The sequence below is a fragment of the Lactuca sativa genome, chromosome 3 (genome assembly GCF_002870075.4).
Source record: "Lactuca sativa cultivar Salinas chromosome 3, Lsat_Salinas_v11, whole genome shotgun sequence".
In the NCBI taxonomy this organism is placed as follows: Eukaryota; Viridiplantae; Streptophyta; class Magnoliopsida; order Asterales; family Asteraceae; genus Lactuca; species Lactuca sativa.
Window position 1 is genome coordinate 28,242,643 of NC_056625.2, and position 22,649 is coordinate 28,265,291.

General features: G+C 37.7%; 1 pseudogene; it reads left to right on the plus strand.

Annotated features, from left to right (window-relative positions):
- Positions 1-4,848: 4,848 nt before the first annotated feature.
- Positions 4,849-5,752, plus strand: LOC111898527 (thaumatin-like protein; annotated as a pseudogene).
- Positions 5,753-22,649: the final 16,897 nt, after the last annotated feature.

Genomic DNA, 22,649 nt, shown 5'->3' on the forward strand with positions numbered 1-22,649 from the left:
GGGATGATCGGGCGATGAACGAAAAAGTTGGAAAAATCAAGTTTGGATTCGGAGTCAGAGGAGAATACGGGGCGTGTTGAATTTACACTGAATAGTGGGCACGGGGTGTGTTTGACCAAAATGGGAGCTGTTGACCATGCTGAACACGGGGCGTGTCAGTTTAGTGCAAATCAACATGGGGCGTGTTGCTGAACACGACCCGTGTCAGTTTAGCCTATTTTAACACGGGCCGTGTTCGACCCAAAAACCATCTTTTGGCAGTTTTTCCTATCTTTCATATTACAGGTTGATGGTCATTTTTTACACACACACAACATATCAGAGAACCATTGGAGAGGAGAATTCGAAGTTTTTTGCAAGGGTTTGTCTGTTAATCATTTGGAAACATTAATTCTTGTTTTTGTAAGTTGTAATTACACTTAATTTCATCTTTTAGACTTGTTATCTTGTTTTAGCCATGTGTGGCTAGAACCCTAACTTCTTCAATTTCATGTTTTGACTTCTTGGTAGTGACTTCAATCATATGACATGATGTTTGTTCTTAATTTCTATCTAATGAATTTGATTTTGCATGAATCGAATGTTTGATTCTAATTGTGATTCTTATTGGCCATTTGAATTAGGGTTAGGTCATTCAATTTATCTCTTTTACAAAATTCGTAATTGTTTTGTGAAACTGAACAAGTAACAAGCATTAAATTGACCTCTATTGAATGAATTTAGTGTAAATCTTATTCATACACTTTTACACTCCCGAGCTTATGAGGAGTATTGGGTGTTGTTGGGAACATTCACATAAAGCTTCATGCAATCTTATAATCTAATTCTAAGAGCTTGTTTAGATTAGGGTAATAAGGTTAGGGTTAATCAAAGAGATTGTTTTGGTTAACTAATGTGGTGAATGGGAAGTGTTAGAGCTTATTAGCACTTTCAAGTACCAACTTAGATAGAATTGAACGAATATTGTGTCACCTTTGAGTCACATTGCTAAATTGTTATACATAGAGTTGGAGTCCTTACAAAATCTGAACTTAATTTATTCGTTTAGTTTTCTACTCGTGTTTTAAATTTGTTTGTTTAGTCATTCAATTCTAAACCCCCCTTATTATTGTTGGTAACCATAGTACCTTGCGCAAAGAGGTATAGACTAATTATCCCGTGTCTCTGTGGATCGACCCTGCTTGTTTTGTACTACCTTTTAGTGCAATATAGTGGGATTATTTTGGAGTATATCATACCCCTTTATTTGTTGTGTATATATATATATATATATATATATATATATATATATATATATATATATATATAGGTCCAAGTATTCTAACTAATTATTGTGCAGATATCGTATGCTAATAGAATTACTATGAGAATAAGTTGTTTAGCAATGCGAATACGTTTAACCTTACAAAAATATCGTCATTTTCATGCATTCTCACTAATTATTATTATTTTTTTGTTCTCACACATCGTTTTTCACTCATTTTAATTCTGACAAAATACGACCCAATAAACATTCTGAAACAAATGAGAATAATAATAATAAGTGTATAATAACCTTATAGACGATTTAATTAGTGAGAATGTGTGTTAACGACAATAGTTATGTAAGATTGAACGTATTCGCATTGCTAAACAACTTATTCTCTTAGTAATTTTCATAGCATACGATATTCACACAATAAATAATTAGAATAGAATAATCTATATATATATATATATATATATATATATATATATATATATATATATATATATATATATATGCTTAGGTTATTCTATTAAAACTAATTATTGTGTTATTGTATACATAAATGTGGGCCAATCAATTTTACTTATTTTAAGAAAGTGATTAATATATATTATTAAATTAAATATAATTGAAAAATATCATCTAATTTAATTACAAGGGTATTTTAGTCAATTAATATAGATTTAATTAAGGAAATTTACATATTTTAAGGAATCATAGATTCTATTAATTTAAAAAATCCGATTTTACGAATTATAAGGTTTTTAATTCGGACATTCTGACAGAATATGTTTGAGTATGTTTAAAAATAAAAATATTCTTCAACCAGAAAATAATATAAATATTCTTCAACATATTTCTTGATCATTACTTTAAAATTTTCTTGTAGAATAACAACTTTTGGAACCATCAATTGAAGAATTAAAACAAAAATTACATTAATTCTTATACAATACATGTAACAATTGCTAAGAATTACATTTATTGTTAAAGAATAAAACTAAAAAACTTTCAAATCGGGAAAAAAACATCAAAATCTAACAAATACACTAATTCATTCTAAAAGAATAATGTTGTTAAGAAACACTTTCAATTTTGTTGTCCGTTCTTCAAGCATCAACTTCTGTGAAAACAAATCCAATTGTAGGTTAGAATCAAATAACGCATTAGCAAATGATAAATAAAAAACTATATTCCTTTGGAAAAATAACTTGTCAATTGCACCAAAATCAATAACCAAAAATTTTAGAACATGTATAATCAATGAGAAAATATCCATATTCTATTCCAACAAAATTAGAATTCGTGTTTCCATTCCGATATAATTTGAATTTGTGATTTCTTTCCGATAGAATTGGAAATGTATAATAAGACAAGCTTCAGTAATTCTGACAGAATAGATATATGAAAAGCATATGGTAAATTAGTTTGCTGAAAGAAAATCGAGTCCAGAAATATCTTCACCTAGAAGCAAATGACAGCTGGAAATAGGATATAAAAAGAAAATCAGATTGTGATTTTTCCTATGTAATAAGTAACTGAGAGATAGAAATGTTACTTTGCTAATCCTCATTCCGTCTCCTCCAGATAGGTCTTCACCCATTTGTCTGCAGAAACAAAAAAAGTAATCGAGAAATCAAAATCAAACCGTGAAGGTTAGGCTTTATGTTTGGTCAGCTTCTTAGTGTCGGTAGTAGTCGACGGCTTCTTATTGTCTTTTTTTAGTTCAAGTTAAAAACTCTATTACCTGGAATAGAAGCACTGTCACTCGATTCTTTGATAACCACGAGGAAGAAAAAAAGTCGTAAGCTGCAATATTCTTCCTTTGAAGTAAGCTTCCTATATAATCACACAATCCAACTCAATCCCTTTCAAAATCGTAACAAAATACGAATTCAAAATCCAATTTTGGAATCAATTTCTACACATAATCAGTGAATGGAATGGATATAAAAGATACTTACCAATGGATTCAGCTTCGAAGTAGAAACAACCAGGGACTAATCCACCGTATAATAGAACTTCGATTTCATGTGTTTAAGTTTGCGGGTAAAGAAAATCGAAGGTTCATCTAAAGCCATGGCAACGCCTCCCCCACTGTTAAACTCGAAATAATTTAGGGCCTTTTAGGTTGAAACATGATTTCTACGGCGGGGTAGAGGAGGACCGACGAGATGAAAGAAGAGGCAGAAACACCGAAGATACGAAAAGGAATCGAGAGCACAACGCCTTAATCGAATATGGAGAGGCATACAAAATTGAAAATTAAACCGACGAACTATTTACAGGCATACAAAGGAGCAGATGGAGAGCGGCGGGGAAGGCGGAAGAGACATCCAGAAGCGTTAGGGAGATGAAAAAATATTATGAATTATACCGACGGCCATAACAGCGAATGACGGCTAGAGATCGGCAACACCAGCAAACAATGGTGGTGGCGGCAACAGCAAACGATGGTGGTGACGATCTTCTGTGGGCGTTGGCCGATGGAGTGACTTCTAGGTTTTATAAACCTGGAGAACTTAGGTTAAAAGTCAATACCATGATTATAGGGATTAATTTTGGAAGTTACTAAACAAATAACTATATTACACTTATTTATTTATTTAATTATTTAATTTTGATTGGTCCACATTTATGCATACAATAACACAATAATTAGTTTAAACAAATGAACCTATATATATATATATATATATATATATATATATATATATATATATATATATATATATATATATATATATATATATATAGGGTTAGGTTCATTTGAGACCACCTATATTTTGTGAGACCGTGAGACGCATTTTTTTTATTTTTTTTAGTTAATTCAAGTTTCGAAAATAATATTTAAAAAAAGAATTTTTTAATTTTTCCATTTATTTTGCATTTTAAAATTATTTTTAGATTTGGTCTCACGGTCTCATAAAATTAGAATGGTCTCAAATGAACCTGAACATATATATATATATATATATATATATATATATATATATATATATATATATATATATATATATATATATATATATATATATATAGATTTGGTCTCACGGTCTCATAAAATTAGAATGGTCTCAAATGAACCTGAACATATATATATATATATATATATATATATATATATATATATATATATATATATAGATTTGGTCTCACGGTCTCATAAAATTAGAATGGTCTCAAATGAACCTGAATATATATATATATATATATATATATATATATATATATATATATATATATATATATATATATATATATATATATATATATATATATATATATATATATATATATATATATATATCACATTAATAGACAAATATGGATTATGCTTTTAACAAAACCATAATTTCGGAAATTTCCTCAAAACACCTTGCAACAGTTTTCCCACCCAAAATGAGTTCATCCACCGAGATGTTCTAGTAATTCTATAATGATTATGCAGAAAATGAGTTCATCCCATCCAAAATTATTTATACACCATCAACAATAAACAATAGTATTGTTCATAGGCCACCCTTCCAATTTTACATTTATATCCTTACAGAAACCCTATATAAACCCAGCTCTCATTAATTCGTATACTCACCCTCACACCTACAATCACAATGACCTTCTCCACCATTTCCACTTACCTTCTCTAACCTCTTCTTTTTCACTTCGCCAGTGCCGCCGTTTTTAATATCCGAAACAACTGTCCATACACTGTCTGGGCTGGTGCAGTGCCGGGCGGTGGCCGACAGCTTAACCCAGGCCAAACCTGGACTTTAAATGTGGCAGCAGGCACAAAAGGAGCTCGTATATGGCCCCGTACAAACTGCAACTTTGATGGGTCCGGTCGAGGCAGGTGTCAGACTGGTGACTGCAACGGCCTCCTCCGGTGCCAAAACTATGGCACACCACCTAACTCATTGGCCGAGTATGCTCTGAATCAATACAATAATCTTGACTTCTTCGACATTTCTCTTGTGGATGGATTCAATGTGCCAATTGAATTTAGCCCGAACTCTGGTGGGTGTACCCGAGGCATCAGATGTACTACGGACATCAATGGCCAATGCCCTAATCAGTTACGGGCTCCTGGTGGGTGCAATAACCCTTGCACGGTGTTCAAGACCGATCAATATTGTTGTAACTCTGGTAACTGTGGGCCAACTGATTTTTCTAGATTTTTCAAGGCTCGATGCCCTGATGCTTATAGCTACCCTAAAGATGATCAAACTAGCACGTTTACATGCCCTGGTGGAACCAACTACAGGGTTGTGTTTTGCCCTTGAACCTAGGTAGCTTGTTTGATTACGATGAGTTAAACAAGTTTAATCATATGCAATAAGTAAAATAAATGCATGAAAATATATATAGTGATGCATGGTCGAATTATAATAAGGCTTGTTCCTTGATGTAATAATGTTTTCGTTGTTGTATAATGTAAGACGTCTGTCTTGTGATTTTCTTTCTCTACTTGGTATTAATATCAATCATAAATTGCCGGACTAATATGATTATTATTCTTATTTTCTTTTAAGGATGGGAGATGATAATAATTTTTCTTCATACACAAAAATTGTTGTTTTAAAATATTGTACTATACAACTATCTAATGCATAAATTGTTGTTTTAAAATATTGTACTATACAACTATGTAATGCATAAATTGTTGTGTATGGTAAAAGATTGCTCTTTACGGATCACTTCGGATTGTTTCCGTTTTTCATGAAATTAATTTAAATTTCTTTTTGGGTATCCATGCCGATATGATGCTCATAAGTAATGTTATCAACTAAATAGAAAATCAAACAACCTTTTTATTTTTTGGTTAATTTTTTAGGTCTTTGGGTCCTTTCTCATATGTTGACATTCGCTTCCGTAACAACGCACTTATTCTATAATTTAGGTTTGTCAACAAGTCGATTTGACCAGATTGAAAAGAACGATCTGATTTGATAACTTATGAATTATGACTAAGATCAACCATGTTATTTTGATTAAAGTTGTTAACCACTTTCCTTTCATATAAGATTTATTATTTTTATATATGATTGTAATGTTAAAAAAAATTAGGTAAAATTAGCTAGCTATAAAATGCTTAATTTGTTATAAAAAATACCTACGCATTACAAGAAATGCGAGCATTAGCAGCGACATGTCGCCGTTGTTGCCTCACTACAAATGTTTCATATGTCGACATTAATATTTTATGTCGCCGCTAATGATTACAGTCATCACTAATCCTTACATGTCACTGCTAAAATAGTTTCTTTTTTTATTTAACATTAAAATTATGAAAAACAATATAACATGTATAAAAATTGCTACAAAACTTAATTTTGCAAAAAAATAGTTCGAAATTTTAACCACACTTAATACTATATCTAATCCAAAATATTAATCCATAGACATTCGGTCCAAAATTATTCATCCAAACAGAATGCAATATATCCAAAATACTAACCCAGACAAAACATTTCATAAATCCTAAAAAAAGTAGTTACTCGTCCTCATCACTCCCCTAATTTCCTTCGTTTATATTTTGTGACGACAATGAGCAAAACCAGCCTTTCAGTGCTGCACAATAGGCCGGGACTTTTAGCATTGTGTGCGGCATTTCCAACTACAAAGAAACCAAAATATATTACCAACATATCATAATAGCATTGTACTTTCCAAAATTACCAAAATACAAATTACCAACATATTAAACTATAACCGACATATCATTATAACATTCTACTTTTCAAGTTTAACATATATCATACACAATATTGCATATACATTATAACATTGTACCTTTTTTATTTTTCCATTATAGCATTGTACTTTTCAAAAATTACCAAACTACAAAATACCAACATATCAAACTATAACCAAACTACATGATACACAATATTGATATACATTATAACATTGTACTTTCTTTTTCATTTTTCCATTATAGCATTGTACTTTCCAAAAATAACCAAAATACAAAATACCAACATATCATTATAGTATTCTACTTTCTAAATACACTTAAACATACATCATACACAATATTGCATTGTGACAACCCGAACCTTTTTCTTGTTAACGTTAACCCGATTCCGTTAAGTAAATTTTGAATTTTTATTTAATTTAATTCCGTCAAATTCTTATGCTTTGGAAAATCATTTAAGTTATATAATTAAATTTTATATAAGAGTTGGAACCAAAATCACGCAAAAACCCAAGTTCTTCAAAAATCAGCAAAATCCGGTCTGATTGGTGTTCACGGCCGTGAACCCGATCACGGCCGTAAACTATTCACAGCTGGGTGGACCCCACCACCAACCATGAACCCTGCCTATATATATATATATATATATATATATATATATATATATATATATATATATATATATATATATATATATATATATATATATATGTCTTCCTACCCCTTATTTATACTTTTCTGGCCAAAAACTCATCTATCTTCTCTCTAATCTTCTAACCGCAAACTCAAGATTTCCTCATTTTCTTCCGAAATTCATCAAAAATCGCCTTTGGGGGTTGTTATGGAGCCTCTAAAACACGTTTTTCACCGAATCAGCAAACCTCTGTTGAAAGGTGTACGGCCGTGAACCCTTCAAATCTTCAAATCTTCAAGGGCCGAAATCTGTTCACGGTCGCAAACCCTTCAAGGACCATGAACCGTTCAAATCCTCACCAAGAACACCAAGAACCGTTCACGGCCGTGAACACTTTCCAGCAGTGAACACTTTGGAAACCAAAAACCCTCCATTCACTTCATCAGTCTCGGTAACATTCCTAAACCAAAAACAAGTGTTTTCCAACATTGCTATGAGATGGTTGTTAGACATGGAGGGTTGTTTCTTCACGTGTTCATGCCCTGCGGATCAGAGGGCGAGGTGTGCTCTGACCCTTTTGAGGCTCGGAGCGAAGGATTGGTGGAGGTTGACTATGGGATCTTATTCTGATGCGCAGCGGGCTGCGGTTACTTGGGATCAGTTTTGGGTGATCTTCAGTACTCGTTATGTTCCACGGGTAGAGAGAGAGAGAGAGAGGTTGGTTCAGGAGTTCTTGGAGCTAAATCAGGATTCAGAGTCGATGACGGAGATCACCAGGATGTTCACTAAGAGGGCGATGTTCTGCCCTGAGTTTGCTTCGGAGCAGGCTCTAATGTCCTGATATCTGAGTATTCTCAAGAGGGATATCTGGCAGTTTGTGTCCACGCAGAGATGTAATACCTTGTTGGAGTTGCAGGAGGCCGCCAAGCGACGTGAGTTGGAGATTGAGTTGCAGTTACAAGAGCAGAGGCAGGCCACGGTACAGTCGCAGTCAGCGCCGAAACGGTCCAAACTGTTGACTCTAGGATTGGAGGTCAGAGCAGCCACACTTGTGAGAAGTGGGGGAAGGGTCATGCCGGAGTTTGCAGATCCGGTGGTGTGTGTCGTAAGTGCGGGAGAGAGGGGCATTATGCGAGGGATTGCCGTTAGTCGACCCCAGTTCAGGATATGAGGATTTGTTATCATTGCCATTAGGTTCGACACTTGAGGGCCAACTGTCCACAGCTTGTTGCAAGACCGGTGCAGGCTCCAGCACCGGCCAATTTGAGGATTTCGGTCGGGGGTCAGGGTGGAGCGGAGTCTCCGAGGGCTCAGGGACGCGTTTTCCAACTTATAGCAAAGGAGGCCAGGGCGGAGCCAGATGCAGCTACGGGTATGTTTCCATCTTGTTATCTTGTTATTGGTGTGATATTGTAAACCTGTCTGCCTTTCCCGCATGATTCGCAGTATGATTGAGGATCTTAGTAGTTAGGAGTGGTAGTCGGTTAGTGTTTAGGAGGATTGATGATAAAAAGATAAGATATATGATCTCGTTGCTAGGAATAGCAGTTGCGACGTGAGAAGTGTTCAGTGGAGATTCGAACTTCCTTAGAGTTCAGGATGTGCGATGACGGGAGAGTTGTTCTGTGGAGGTTGCTCACTCCAGAAGGAACCAGTTCATGGAGAAGGGGGACTATATCAAGTAGGGATGATCGAGCCATGCCAGTTTTGTCATCGGTAGTTAGTAGTTGGTGCACTATGTGGAGAGAATTGGAAAATTCTCAGATGAAACAGCAAGCATCCGAGGTGGTCTAGTTGTTTGCATTCAGCAGTGTCATTAGCGGAGAGTGTGGTGTGGATAGAGCATGTGACAGACATATGGGGCAGGGAACAGACCATGGTTTCAGGGAAGGTAGTTGATCGACGTGAGGCCTGGGTTTAGGCCGGGGTAAAATTCATAGAACGGGTCTGGAGTTCGGAACCCTTAGAGGGCTAGAACAGACTGTGTGGGAGAGATTCCCAAGAAGAATGGTGCAAGGTGATGTACAACAGTTTTTGAGTGGTCCGAATAGACTGAAGGCCGGTGGGCGTACCAGTCAGGCTGAAGGCTCGAAGAACGGTCCAGACAGGACGAAGGCCCAGAAGGGGGGTCCAGACATGCTGAAGGTTCTGAGAGTGGTCCAGATATGCTGAAGGCCTGGTAAGGCAGTCCAGTCATGCTGAAGACTCTGTATGTGTTAGTAGACCTGTATGCGGAGAATGAGTGAGTATGTCGCCGTGAAATAGCAATCGATAAGGTCTAGCTCCAAGTATTGATCATGATGATGGAGTTAGCTAAAGGATGTGCATGGGCTTGTTAGTTATGTGATCAGATTCGGAGTATATGTGAGTTAGAGAATAGCAGTTGCTCTACATTGGTAATGTAGAGTGGAGTTTTAGCACCATGGCACTTACGGATGTGGTAAAGATTATTTAGTAGACTTCCTGGAAGAATGGAAGGGAAAGGTATGTAGCTCCGGGAAGGAGGGTTGGTTATCTAAAGGGAAAGAAGTAGTGTAAATGGATGATTGAAAGTATTTTGGTTATTGACAGTGAGCACTGATATTGAACCAGTTGTACGGAAGCACATCCGGGTTGGATGTTCGTTGAGGTTGTGGAATGGTTAGCACTGATGTCGAATCATAGCATTCGGAAGTGATGCAAGGGTATACCCTTGGGGTCCAATTACGGATGTAGTCATGAGTTGTGTGTGTGGTGGTGTTCCATCCTAGGGATGGCTGGACCCATCGTAGGCGTGCGTGGTTTTCCAGCCCAAGGCTGTGTGGGCTAGGTACGATGTGTATATGCGTTATAGATGGGTGTTCATGAGAGTTTCTCGGAAACTGTGGAATGTATTATCATGATTAGCGCGGTAAGGGATTTGATTCAAGGAGGAAATGGGATGAGTCTCCATCAGTGCATTTCGATAGAAGTAGCCCCATTTGGGCAAGGGTTAGCAGGTTAACACTGGGTCAGGACCGATGGTTTATAAAGGTGTCCAGTGTTCGCAATTGGTGAATGAATGCGTAAGTCGGGGATATGGTAGTTGTTGGATATAGTGTCTAAGTCCATAACTATATTTGGTATGTACTTGACCCGACCCGGCATGGTCCATTTGGGTTGCACTTCACCCGAACAGTTTATGGATAATATTTGAGAATAGTACAAGTTATGATTTATTAATATATTATAAGTTCTAATGTATTAATATAAGATCATATTATTTAATTAGTAGTGATCTATAATTAATCTAGGATTAATTTAGTGATCAAAGATATTACTAATTAAATATGGGCTTCTATATTTATATTGTGTGGGCTAATGCTCATTTGGAATGGGCTAGGCTTGGATGGAAAAGTCCATGGATACTCCATGGAGCTTTAACCCATGGATCTCATGGAAATGAAGAGACATGGGTTTTAGGGTTTAACCTAATCCACCACACTATATAAAGGAGGCTTTGGCTCTTGAAATCACACTAGTTGACACATGTTGAGGTGAGGGCTGATTTCAAGAGAAGTGTGACTATTCTCTCAAAGTTCCAAGTTTGTGGTGATTTGTGACTTTCATTTGAGGCATTCACATTATTGGTGCTAGGCTCTAGAACTCCAAGCAATCAACTACAACTACAAGGTAAGTATATCTACTAGCTTTATTTGATTCAAGTTCCCCATGCCATGCTAGTTAGGATATAAGCCTTGGAAAAATAATTATTTGCATGTATCTTAGACAAACATAGATCCAAGGTTTATTAGGGTTGCATGTACACTTAGGAAGTGTTAGAATGCTCAAAACCCATCAGTGGTATCAGAGCCTAGGACTGTTTGTTTGATACTTGTAATTAAAAGTTGAAAAAAGTCGAAAACTTGATGTCTGACGAATGGACTCGGCGAGTCCATGGGGGGACTCGGCGAGTTCATGTGGATCTTCAACCTACTTGGCGAGTAGGTTCATGCACTCGGCGAGTAGGGTCGACAGAGTGCAGATTTTCGACTTTAGTTGCTGGAAATGGATTGGAAACATTACCCTAAATTGTTTTGGTACTTGAAAACTTGTTTTAGTTGGTGTAATGTTTTTGCTAATTCATTTACAACAACTAGTTATCAAAATTACAAAGTTTAATGTGATTTTGATTCTTGAAAGTGTTCATATTCATGTTCCTGTTCTTATGAAGTTTAGATGATCATAGGAATTATTTGTAACCTATGTGGTAGTTTAATTCTTGATCATAATGTGTTTTAATGGAGTCCATAACTTGTCCTCAAGTTATGGAAAACCAAAAGTCTCTTGGATTAAAAAAAACCATTAAAAGAACACAAGAGTTAGAAAAATGAAAAGTCCTCATTTTATTACTCTATTAAACTCATAAGTTACAAGAAATGAAAAGTTTTGAAAGTTTACAAAACTTGCCCTCAAGTTTTGGAACAAGTAAAGTTAAGTTAAACTTTAGTTCCAACCCCTAGAGTTTTAAAAGTTAAAATTCAACCCTTATACTTATATTATGATGATTTAATAATTATATATATATATATATATATATATATATATATATATATATATATATATATATGTATAAGAACAAAGTCGTCTTACCGCTAGTACGCCTCATTCACGAAGCTGGTCTATAAGGTGGGTATAAGGTTGTTGCCTATAAAATGGTGACTTAATGGGTGTCTATTCTCACCCACCGCTTGCTTGACTGGTGAAGGGTCGTTAGCCGAACGGGTAAGACAAGGACTTATAAATTCTCATTCAAAGTATGATGAATATTATAAAGTAACTAAATGTTTTAGTAAATTCCCAATCTTAGTTACTTTAGGAAAAATGTGAATAAGGTGCTAATCCATGAAATTACACTTTACACTTTGATTGAGTCGTTGGTGGAGCGTGTGTGGTTAACCGGCACACTAACTTGGACTTAACAAGGTAGGTAAAGGGTGACTTAGGGTTTATTATAGTATCGATGGAGCGTGTGTGGTTTACCGGCACATCGATTGAGTGATAAACTTTAAAGGGTACCAAGTGATTTGCATGGTTACTTCACACCTCGTTTTGTGATCCTCGGCATCCCAGTCACAAAACTTGGAGGGCACACTCGAGATTGAAACATGCCTTTGAAAAGTTCATTGAAGCTCAAAGAATCTAGGAATTTCTAAGAACCAATCAAAAACCTAATACTTAAATGTTTTGGTTTTCGTGGTGGAAATTGGTGAATCGTCATTCACCTACCTTTCAAATATGGTATAGCTTAGATTACGGCATACCTCTTCTAAGTTATATTATATTGTGATTGGATCCTAGCCTTAATATTACATTTGGGTGTTTTATTAAGGACTCTCTTATATCTAAACTAATTTTGTTCTCTTCTTTTCAGATGTCTTCAAACAATGGTGCTTCTGGCTCTAATCCTAATAGCTCCTTTACTCTTATGAGCTTGTGTGGGAAAGTTACCTTTGATGGATCAAACTTCAATGAGTGGATCAGAAACATCAGGATGATTACCCGCTACGAGGACAAAGAATATGTCCTTGACAAGGAACTTAAGGAAATTAATGAGACCACTGCAACTCCCCAGGAGATCGCTGACTTTCATACTCATGAAAGAGATGCTACCAAGGTGGCTTGCATCATGTTAGCCACAATGACAGCTGAACTCCAAAAGTCTTATGAGGATTTCTACCCTTATGAAATGCACCAAGATTTGATGGAAAGATACCATCAGAGTGCACGACAAGAGAGGTATGAGATCATCTGCTCCATGATAACAGCCATGATGAAGGACGGGGAATCCGTCACGAGCCACATGCAGAAAATGCAAAGGTATGTGGATCGGTTGCTGAAGCTTAATGTGAACTTCCCTGAGGAGCTTGCAATAGATATCATTTTGCACTCCTTACCATCGTGCTATGATCAATTCCGCATGACATATCACATGAATAAGGAAGAGGTCACACTCAGCAAACTTCAGGGACTTCTCAAGACCGCAGAAACAGGTCTTAAGGGGAAGTCGGTTGCTATCACTCCCACACCAAACTCAACTCCGGTTTTGGAAATTGGGAAAATCGATGGAGGAAGAGAAAGAGGTCCTCGAAGGGTACCAAGGCTCGGACCCTTGATGGCTCTTCTTCAAGTGGAACCAAGAAAGGTTTCGTCACTCCTTCTTCTGACCCAAAAGAGGCTGAATGCTTCTATTGCCATGAAAAATCTCATTGGAAGCGGAACTGCCCAAAGTACCAGCAGGATGTGAAGGATGGGAAAGTCAAACCCAACCATGCAGGTACTTACACTATCATTTCTAATAACTCACCCCATTCTAAATCTTGGGTCCTTGATACCGGTTGTGGTATTCATATTTGTTGTGACTTGCAGGGACTAAGAAGAAGTGAGAATGTGGAGTAAGGAAGGATAAACTTGATCATGGGGAATAGGAAAGCTTCACCTGTCACCAAGATTGGAGTTTATACTTTATCGCTAAGTAGTGGGTTTAGTTTAGATTTGAATAAATGTTGTTATTCGCCAGGAATGGCAAGAAATATTATTTCCTTTCATGCTTTGTACAAACAAGGGTTTACCTTTTCATTTAATAATGAAGTTGGTTCTATTGATGCTTTCTTTAATAATGTTTTTTATTTTAGAGCATTACCCTGTGATGGTGTGTATGAAGCTGTATCTGTTGTAGATAATTCAGGAAATAATGTTTTGTGTATTGATTCTACTAATAATAATAACTTGGATAAAGCATCATTATGGCATTGTCGTCTTGGACATATAAGCAAGAAGCGCATAGGCCAACTCCAAAAGGATGGAGTCTTGGAGTCGTTTGACCTGAAGTCAAATGATAGTTGCGAATCATGCTTACTTGGAAAAATGACAAAGTCACCCTTCACAGGCTCATGTGAGAGGGGTGAAGGTTTGTTGGACCTTATACACACGGATGTGAGTGGACCATTCAAACATGCCACAAGGGATGCTAATCGTTATTATTTGACTTTTACTGATGATTACAGTAGATATGGATATGTCTACTTAATCAAGCATAAGTCAGAGACTTTCGAGAGGTTTAAGGAATTTAAACAGGAAGTCGAGAATCAATTGGGCAGGAACATTAAGATGCTTCGATCCGATCGAGGAGGTGAGTATCTTAGTTCAGAGTTCCTCGACTATCTTAGGGAATGTGGGATTGTCTCACAATTGACACCTCCCAGGACACCACAGTTGAATGGTGTGGCTGAGAGGCGTAATCGAACCTTGTTGGATATGGTTCGTTCCATGATGAGTCGAGCTACGCTACCAATCTTATTCTGGGGGTATGCCTTAGAGACTGCCGCCCATATTCTTAATCTTGTCCCTACAAAGAAAGTTGCCAAAACTCCTCACGAGATGTGGACTGGCAAAGTACCTAAGCTAGACCACATCAAGATTTGGGGTTGTGAGGCTTTCGTGAGACGCGAGACTCATGATAAGCTCGAACCTCGAAGCGAGAGGTGTATTTTCATCGGCTACCCACAGCAATCCTTTGGTTACCTCTTCTACAGACCTAGTGACAATGTGGTCTTTGTAGCAAGAAGAGGAGTCTTTCGAGAGAGAGAGAATTTATAAGCCAAGGAGACAGTGGGAGGCAAATTGATCTTGAAGAAATTCAAGAGTCAAGCGGTGAAGGAACTTCAAACACTAGCCCTCAACTTGAGGAGGAAACTCCTGTTGAGCCAGTTGATGAGCCTGTACCTCTGAGGCGTTCCACGAGAGTTAGGAATGCACCTGAGCATTACTATGGTTTCCATATTACTACGGAAGGTGAGACACTTATTAGTGATGAGACACTAGTAGGTCTGGATGAACCTAACAGCTACACGGAAGCCATGGCAGGCCCTGAGGCTGCCAAGTGGAAAGAGGCAATGGATAGCGAGATACAATCCATGTATGACAATCAAGTTTGGAACTTGGTTGAAAATGTACCAGGTCGTAAGACAGTGGGGTGCAAATGGATCTTCAAGAAGAAGACCGACATGGATGGTAATGTACACACTTATAAGGCACGACTGGTTGCAAAAGGTTATTCTCAAACTCTGGGAGTTGATTATGATGAAACCTTTTCACCAGTGGCCAAGATAAAGTCTATTAGGGTCCTGTTAGCCATTGTTGCATTTCATGACTATGAAATATGGCAAATGGATGTCAAAACTGCTTTCCTTAATGGAAAGTTGGCTGAGGATGTTTACATGGTTCAGCCAGAGGGTTTTGTCAGTACAGAGTACCCCAATAGAGTGTGTAAACTCGAGAAATCCATTTATGGATTGAAACAGGCACCTCGCAGATGGAATCTTTGCTTTGATGAGAAGGTCAAGGAATTTGGCTTTTCAAGGAGTGAAGATGAATCTTGTGTCTATATCAAGGCTAGTGGGAGTATAGTCAGTTTTTTGGTACTGTATGTGGATGACATACTACTCATAGGAAATAACATCCCAACCTTGCAGGAAGTGAAGTCCTGGCTTGGGAAGTGTTTCGCTATGAAGGACCTTGGTGAAGCTGCCTATATCCTAGGGATAAGGATTTTGAGAGACAGGAGTAAAAGACTAATTGGACTTAGTCAGAGTACCTACTTGGATAAGGTGTTGAAAAGATTCAACATGCATAACTCCAAGAAAGGTGAGTTACCCATTCAGAGTAATGCCAGATTGAGTAAGACACAAAGCCCTAGTACTGAGGCTGAGATAGCAGAAATGAGTCGATTTCCTTATGCTTCAGCTGTAGGATCGATCATGTATGCCATGACGTGTACTCGACCTGATGTAGCCTTTGCTTTGAGCATGGTTAGCATGTATCAGGCGAACCCTGGCAAGGAACACTGGACTGCGGTAAAGAATATCCTCAAGTACCTGCGAAGGACTAAGGACTGGGTCCTTACCTTCGGTGGGAGTGATGACTTGAGAGTTGTAGGGTATAGTGATGCTAGTTTCCAGACTGATAGGGATAATTTCCGCTCTCAGTCGGGCTGGGTCTTTACCCTAAACGGAGGAGCAATTTCTTGGAAGAGTTCCAAGCAAGAGACAGTGGCAGATTCAACTTGTGAATCAGAGTATATAGCAGCAAGCGAGGCAGCAAAGGAGGCTATATGGCTAAAGAACTTCATCGGAGACCTTGGAGTTGTACCAGCTATAAAAGAGCCAATGGAGATTTTCTGTGACAGCAATAGTGCGGTTGCCTTAGCCAAGGAACCAAGGGATCACGGGAGATCCAGACACATCGATAGAAAATACCATTTTATCAGACATCGAATCGAAGAAGGACTCCTCATGGCGAAGAGGGTATCATCGGAAGAGAACCCGGCAGATCCCCTCACGAAGGGACTGAGTAGGGTTAAGCATCTCCAGCATGCTCGGAGCATAGGGCTGAAGGATGATATAAGTTTAGTAGTTAGATAACCCATAAATTTGTAAAGTGTAATTGACATTAGATGATGAATAAAAGGTGTTTTATTTATGAGTAAAGTGTTGCTATCTCTTGTCGATCTTTTACTATATTTCTTTTGCATGTTTTGACTTCCAGAATAATTTTGTTTGATATAACATATTATTCAAACCTCCACAGTCGGTCATATGTCGGAAGTAGGTATGAATCAAGACTGTCATGATTGGTTGCAGAGGTCTAAGGTGTTGGACAAGGCTACAACAATCATGAGTGCTCATAAGTTCTGAGCATTGGACTCAACCCACGCTCACTGGAATCACTTCATGGAATTTTATCTCGAGTGATCGTGAGACGGTAATATCATATAAGTCTTCAAACCTAGAGATATGATTTGTTACTTACGAGTTGGTTATGCATTGATTGTACGAAAACGCATTGGTAACTCGATGTTATAAAACATGCTTTTGTGTGTAATTCAATGAGTGGTAGAACAAAAATATGAGTCGAAGTTTATCTGTTCCTTCTTGTATTAGAAGCTGATATCTGGGCCCCTCGATGATTTTGTTTTGACCTATGTACCGGGCCCGGTCAGAACTAAGTTGATGTGTTCAATTAAGTTCTTTGTCAAACAAATCGAAAATCGGGAAACAAACTGCTGGACAATAAGTAAGACATTGTTCCATGTATTTGTCCGGCTGATATCTAGAACAGAGGATTATATGATCACTTATCTAAATGGCGCGTTCTAGTTCAACAGAGTTTAAAGAGCTACGATTGTTGATCGGTTCCTGAAGTTATACTTGCAAATATAGTTACTAGACTTATCCAAGTGGGAGACTGTTGGATATAGTGTCTAAGTCCATAACTATATTTGGTATGTACTTGACCCGACCCGGCATGGTCCATTTAGGTTGCACTTCACCCGAACAGTTTATGGATAATATTTGAGAATAGTACAAGTTATGATTTATTAATATATTATAAGTTCTAATGTATTAATATAAGATCATATTATTTAATTAGTAGTGATCTATAATTAATCTAGGATTAATTTAGTGATCAAAGATATTACTAATTAAATATGGGCTTCTATATTTATATTGTGTGGGCTAATGCTCATTTGGAATGGGCTAGGCTTGGATGGAAAAGTCCATGGATACTCCATGGAGCTTTAACCCATGGATCTCATAGAAATGAAGAGACATGGGTTTTAGGGTTTAACCTAATCCACCACACCATATAAAGGAGGCTTTGGCTCTTGAAATCACACTAGTTGACACATGTTGAGGTGAGGGCCGATTTCAAGAGAAGTGTGACTATTCTCTCAAAGTTCCAAGTTTGTGGTGATTTGTGACTTTCATTTGAGGCATTCACATTATTGGTGCTAGGCTCTAGAACTCCAAGCAATCAACTACAACTACAAGGTAAGTATATCTACTAGCTTTATTTGATTCAAGTTCCCCATGCCATGCTAGTTAGGATATAAGCCTTGGAAAAATAATTATTTGCATGTATCTTAGAAAAACATAGATCCAAGGTTTATTAGGGTTGCATGTACACTTAGGAAGTGTTAGAATGCTCAAAACCCATCAGTAGTATCATCAGGTGGCACTTAATTAATGAGTGTTGTCATCAGAGAAAAGAAGTCGGTGGCCGGCTTGAAGCAATTGTCAGGACCCTGCAGTGGAAGAGTTGAATTTTATAGGGATTCGAAAGTAGTGTTTGAAGAAATCTGGGACAGTTTGAGATCAGTGGATGCATTGTGGGAGTATCATCCGGAATTGTGTGCTGCAGCAGGCTTCAAGGATGAAGCCTAATTTAAGTGGGGGAGAGCTGTAACATCCCAAATTTTAGAAGTATGATTTCAGGGTTTAAAGTGTAATTTTGAAGAAGGGACTCGATGAGTAGGTATGCTTACTCGTCGAGTCGGAGTGGGTTTTGGGTCACGAATTAAGTGACCAACTCACCGAGTCGGAAGCTGGACGCGACGAGTTGGTGCTAGAATGAGAAAAACCCTAATCTTAGGGTTCGCACCCTATTTAAAGGACTTTATGTCCTTCTCTCAACCTCCTTATTGCCCTCGAGAGACAGAAAAACCCTAGCTCGTGTGTAAGGCCATTGGAGGGAGATTGAAGCTTTTAAAGGTGTTCTAGAGGAAGAAAATTGAAGATCAATAGGGCTTGCATCAAGAAAGTAGTACAGATCCAGAATCTACTGCAGTTTGGGCACATCTTAGAGGTAATAAGATATTACCTTTCCTTTGTTGCTTCTAGATCTATTCTTGAATGAGATTTGGGGCCACTTTGGTATGATTGAGATCTATTTTGGGTTGGGAGTTTAGATCTGAGGTTGCTACTTCAATCTAGACTTGTGTTGGTCCAGAAAGTCATAAAGCATCAGTCATTGAGTTGTTGGTGAAGCCCCTTTGTCTTAAACCCTATCCCTAGAGTGATTTGGACCTTTAACTCCTTGGTTTCACGTAAAGTTTGCCACTTTACGTGGAGGTTAGGCACTAGAAGAATGGATCTATAGTTTGGAGCCCTTGCATGGCTCGAAAAGCCTCTGTATGGATAAAGGACTGAAGAGACTTGGCGAGTCGCATGGGTGGACTCGGCGAGTCATATGAAGATGGGCATGGACACGACGAGTTGGAAGAACAAGTCGGCGAGTCTGTTGAAGATTGTCGTGGACTCGGCGAGTCTATTCTTGGACTCGGCGAGTCAGGTCGCAGAACCCCAACCTCTTTTGGTTAAAGCCTTGGATTAGTGAGTCGATTAGGTACTAAGTGAGTTGGACAGGATGGGACTCAGAGATCATTGGACTCGAAAAGTCTTGGGGCGACTCGGCGAGTTAAGTCGTGCTATGAGAGTTTTCTGAGTATGAGAGCTCGACGAGTCGACGGGTTGACTCGGCGAGTAGAGTCAATCAGGAAGGTTGACTTTGGCCAGGACTTTGACTTTGACCTGTTTGACCTTCAGGGGTGTTATGGTATTTTGGATATTTATGTCATGGTCCATTGATGGTATCAGGTGTTGAAGTTTGGAGCAGTACTTTGGGTCAGTGCTTTTGTGGTTCGGTTCGGCAGTTGCAAGGTGAGTTATCCTCACTATATCAACAGGGTCTAAGGCTCCAAGGTCGGCCCTTTATCAGATGGGAATCCGAGTATTGTTTGATATGTTTTTGAGTTGCTAGATCTGCATCCTGGTTTTAGGATGGTGTTATGTTAGTGACCTGGTTAAGGTCGTTATCCTGGTATGTAGGGTAAGGTTATGTTAGTGACCGGTTAGATCGGTATCATGGTTAGCATGTTGCTATGCTGCATGATCTGATAGATTCGTTTGTTTGGCTGAGGATTTTTATGTGGTTAACTGTTTTATGTGCACATGGTTGTTTGGCTGGGGTTGGGTTGAGGCGGGTCCTGCTTTTGTTGTAGGCCAACATACCCAGGGCGGACCGGATAGACCGAAGGCCCAGCGAGCGGTCCGGGTAGGCTAAAGGCCCCAAGAGGGCGGCCCAGACGTGCCGAGGCTCGGAGAGTGAACCAGGCCGACTGAAGGCCCGGTACGAGCGGACCAGTCATACTGCAGACTCAGAGAGTGGACCAGGTGGATTGAAGGCCCGATGCGGGCGGACCAATCACAATGTAGACTCGATATGCATGGTTGTTTTGTATTGATTATATGATATGAGTATGGTTATATGTGGTTGGTATTTTGGGGGTAACTCACTAAGCTTTCAGGCTTACAGTTGTATTGTTTTGGTTTCAGGTACTTCAGGAGATCGTGGCAAGGCGAAGGCATGATCGTACCGCTCCTCATACTTCATGATTTTGTGATTTGGTTCTGGGGATACTCTGATGTTTAAACTCTTTTGAAAACAAGTTGTAATAGTTTAATGGCTTCTGAATGAATTAAAATGTTTTAAATTGGTGCAATTTTTATGAGTGTTACACGGGAGAGTTGGGTGTCAAAGTCTTAAGGAAGTTAACTGTTAACCGGGTTCTTCGGTCACTTTCTAATTCACGTAGTGAGTTCTTTAAGGACTACTATGTAACAAACTATGACATGACCCTTAATGATCTTACCTATTTTCTTGATGTTGCTGAATCAGCAATGATTTGGAGCACTGGTAAAGCAAATTTGATTAGAAGATCAACTTCCCAAACTTCCATGGACATTGACAATGGTAACATTGGATATCTAGAAAAGTTTTCTCTTCCCAATGGAAAGGGTTCGTCCATAGTCAACTCGGTTGACCAAATGGTAAAGAGAAAGGCTAAATCTGAGATAGTCCCATTACCAAAGACTCCATATGTTTCCATTCCCAAGAGAAGGGACATTGTTGGAAAGCTGCCCATTTTACCTGAAAGATCATAAGGATGGTAAAGTCAAAAAGGGTTTGACTCTACTTCAGGTAAAGTCCACTATCTAACTCTATTAAGTTCCTATTTTGATATTCTTAATACATGATGTAATGTAATTACATTTTGATGTTTTGTAGAGTCAAAGCATAGTAAGGAAGCTTAAAGAAAGAGTAAGTTGATTCTGATCGCGAATAGATAGATTTCAATCGCATAGTTTGATGATCAGAATTTTGAGTTGCTGCTTAAGAGTTATGTTATATTGCTTAGGAATAGATAAAAACATGTTTTCATATGTATTTGCATTATTAGGATAAGTTTTTTCTGCAAGTTTTAAAATAAAAGAAAAGTTTTGATTTTATCCTTACAATGGCATTTGTGAAAAAATGTTGTTTATATGATTTCGTTGATAGCAATATTGGAAAATGGATTTGATACTTTCATTTGTGGTAGTGTCATAATTTACCAAATAAGGAAAGATTTTCATCACCCAAGTTTCAATTGGATAGAAACTTGGAATCATGCAACTTTGGTAAATTGAGACTAGTTCCTTGTTCACATGTACATGCGAGTCAAGTGAAGGACTAAAGGATCGGGTACATTAGGTTATGCGTTGGTCAGATCCATTACAAAGGCTAATAAAGCTATTCATTATGATTTACTAAAGTTTAGTAAATATGGTTATGCTTACAAGTTTAAGTTTAATCTAAAACATTGGAAAGTTTCAATGATTGGCAGAATGAATAAGAAGAATCAAATTAGGAAGAAAGATAAAAATTTCTCCAATCTGAAGAGATGGAGAGTACTTAAGTATCTTGTTTTATGATTATATTAGTGATTATGGAACCATATCACAATTGATCCTCTAAGAAATCCTTAGTACATTTGTTTGGCTAAGGAGAGGAATCGTGAAGTGTGGAAATGATCAAATCAAAAGACAAATCATACTTCGTTCCAAAACAAGTCATAGAGTCGTACTCTAAGATAGTAACTTGAGTAACATAACTTTAAGAAAGGTTTATAACACTTATCCAATGTGGAGTAACATGTTTCTTACTCTTGTACATTTGAGATTGGTAAGTTGTGATGTTTTGGATAAGACAAAACCAGCTAAAACCAATTGTGAAAAGTGTTTATCTTGATAAGAATCCACACTAACTCTTGAATATTTGTTTTGTCAAGGAATGGTTCTTGACAAGAGAATCTTATATGTCAAGAGGTCAGTAGGAGTCTTAAAAGATCTTGAGATAGTTTCAAGAACTGATCAAGAGTATTGTTAATC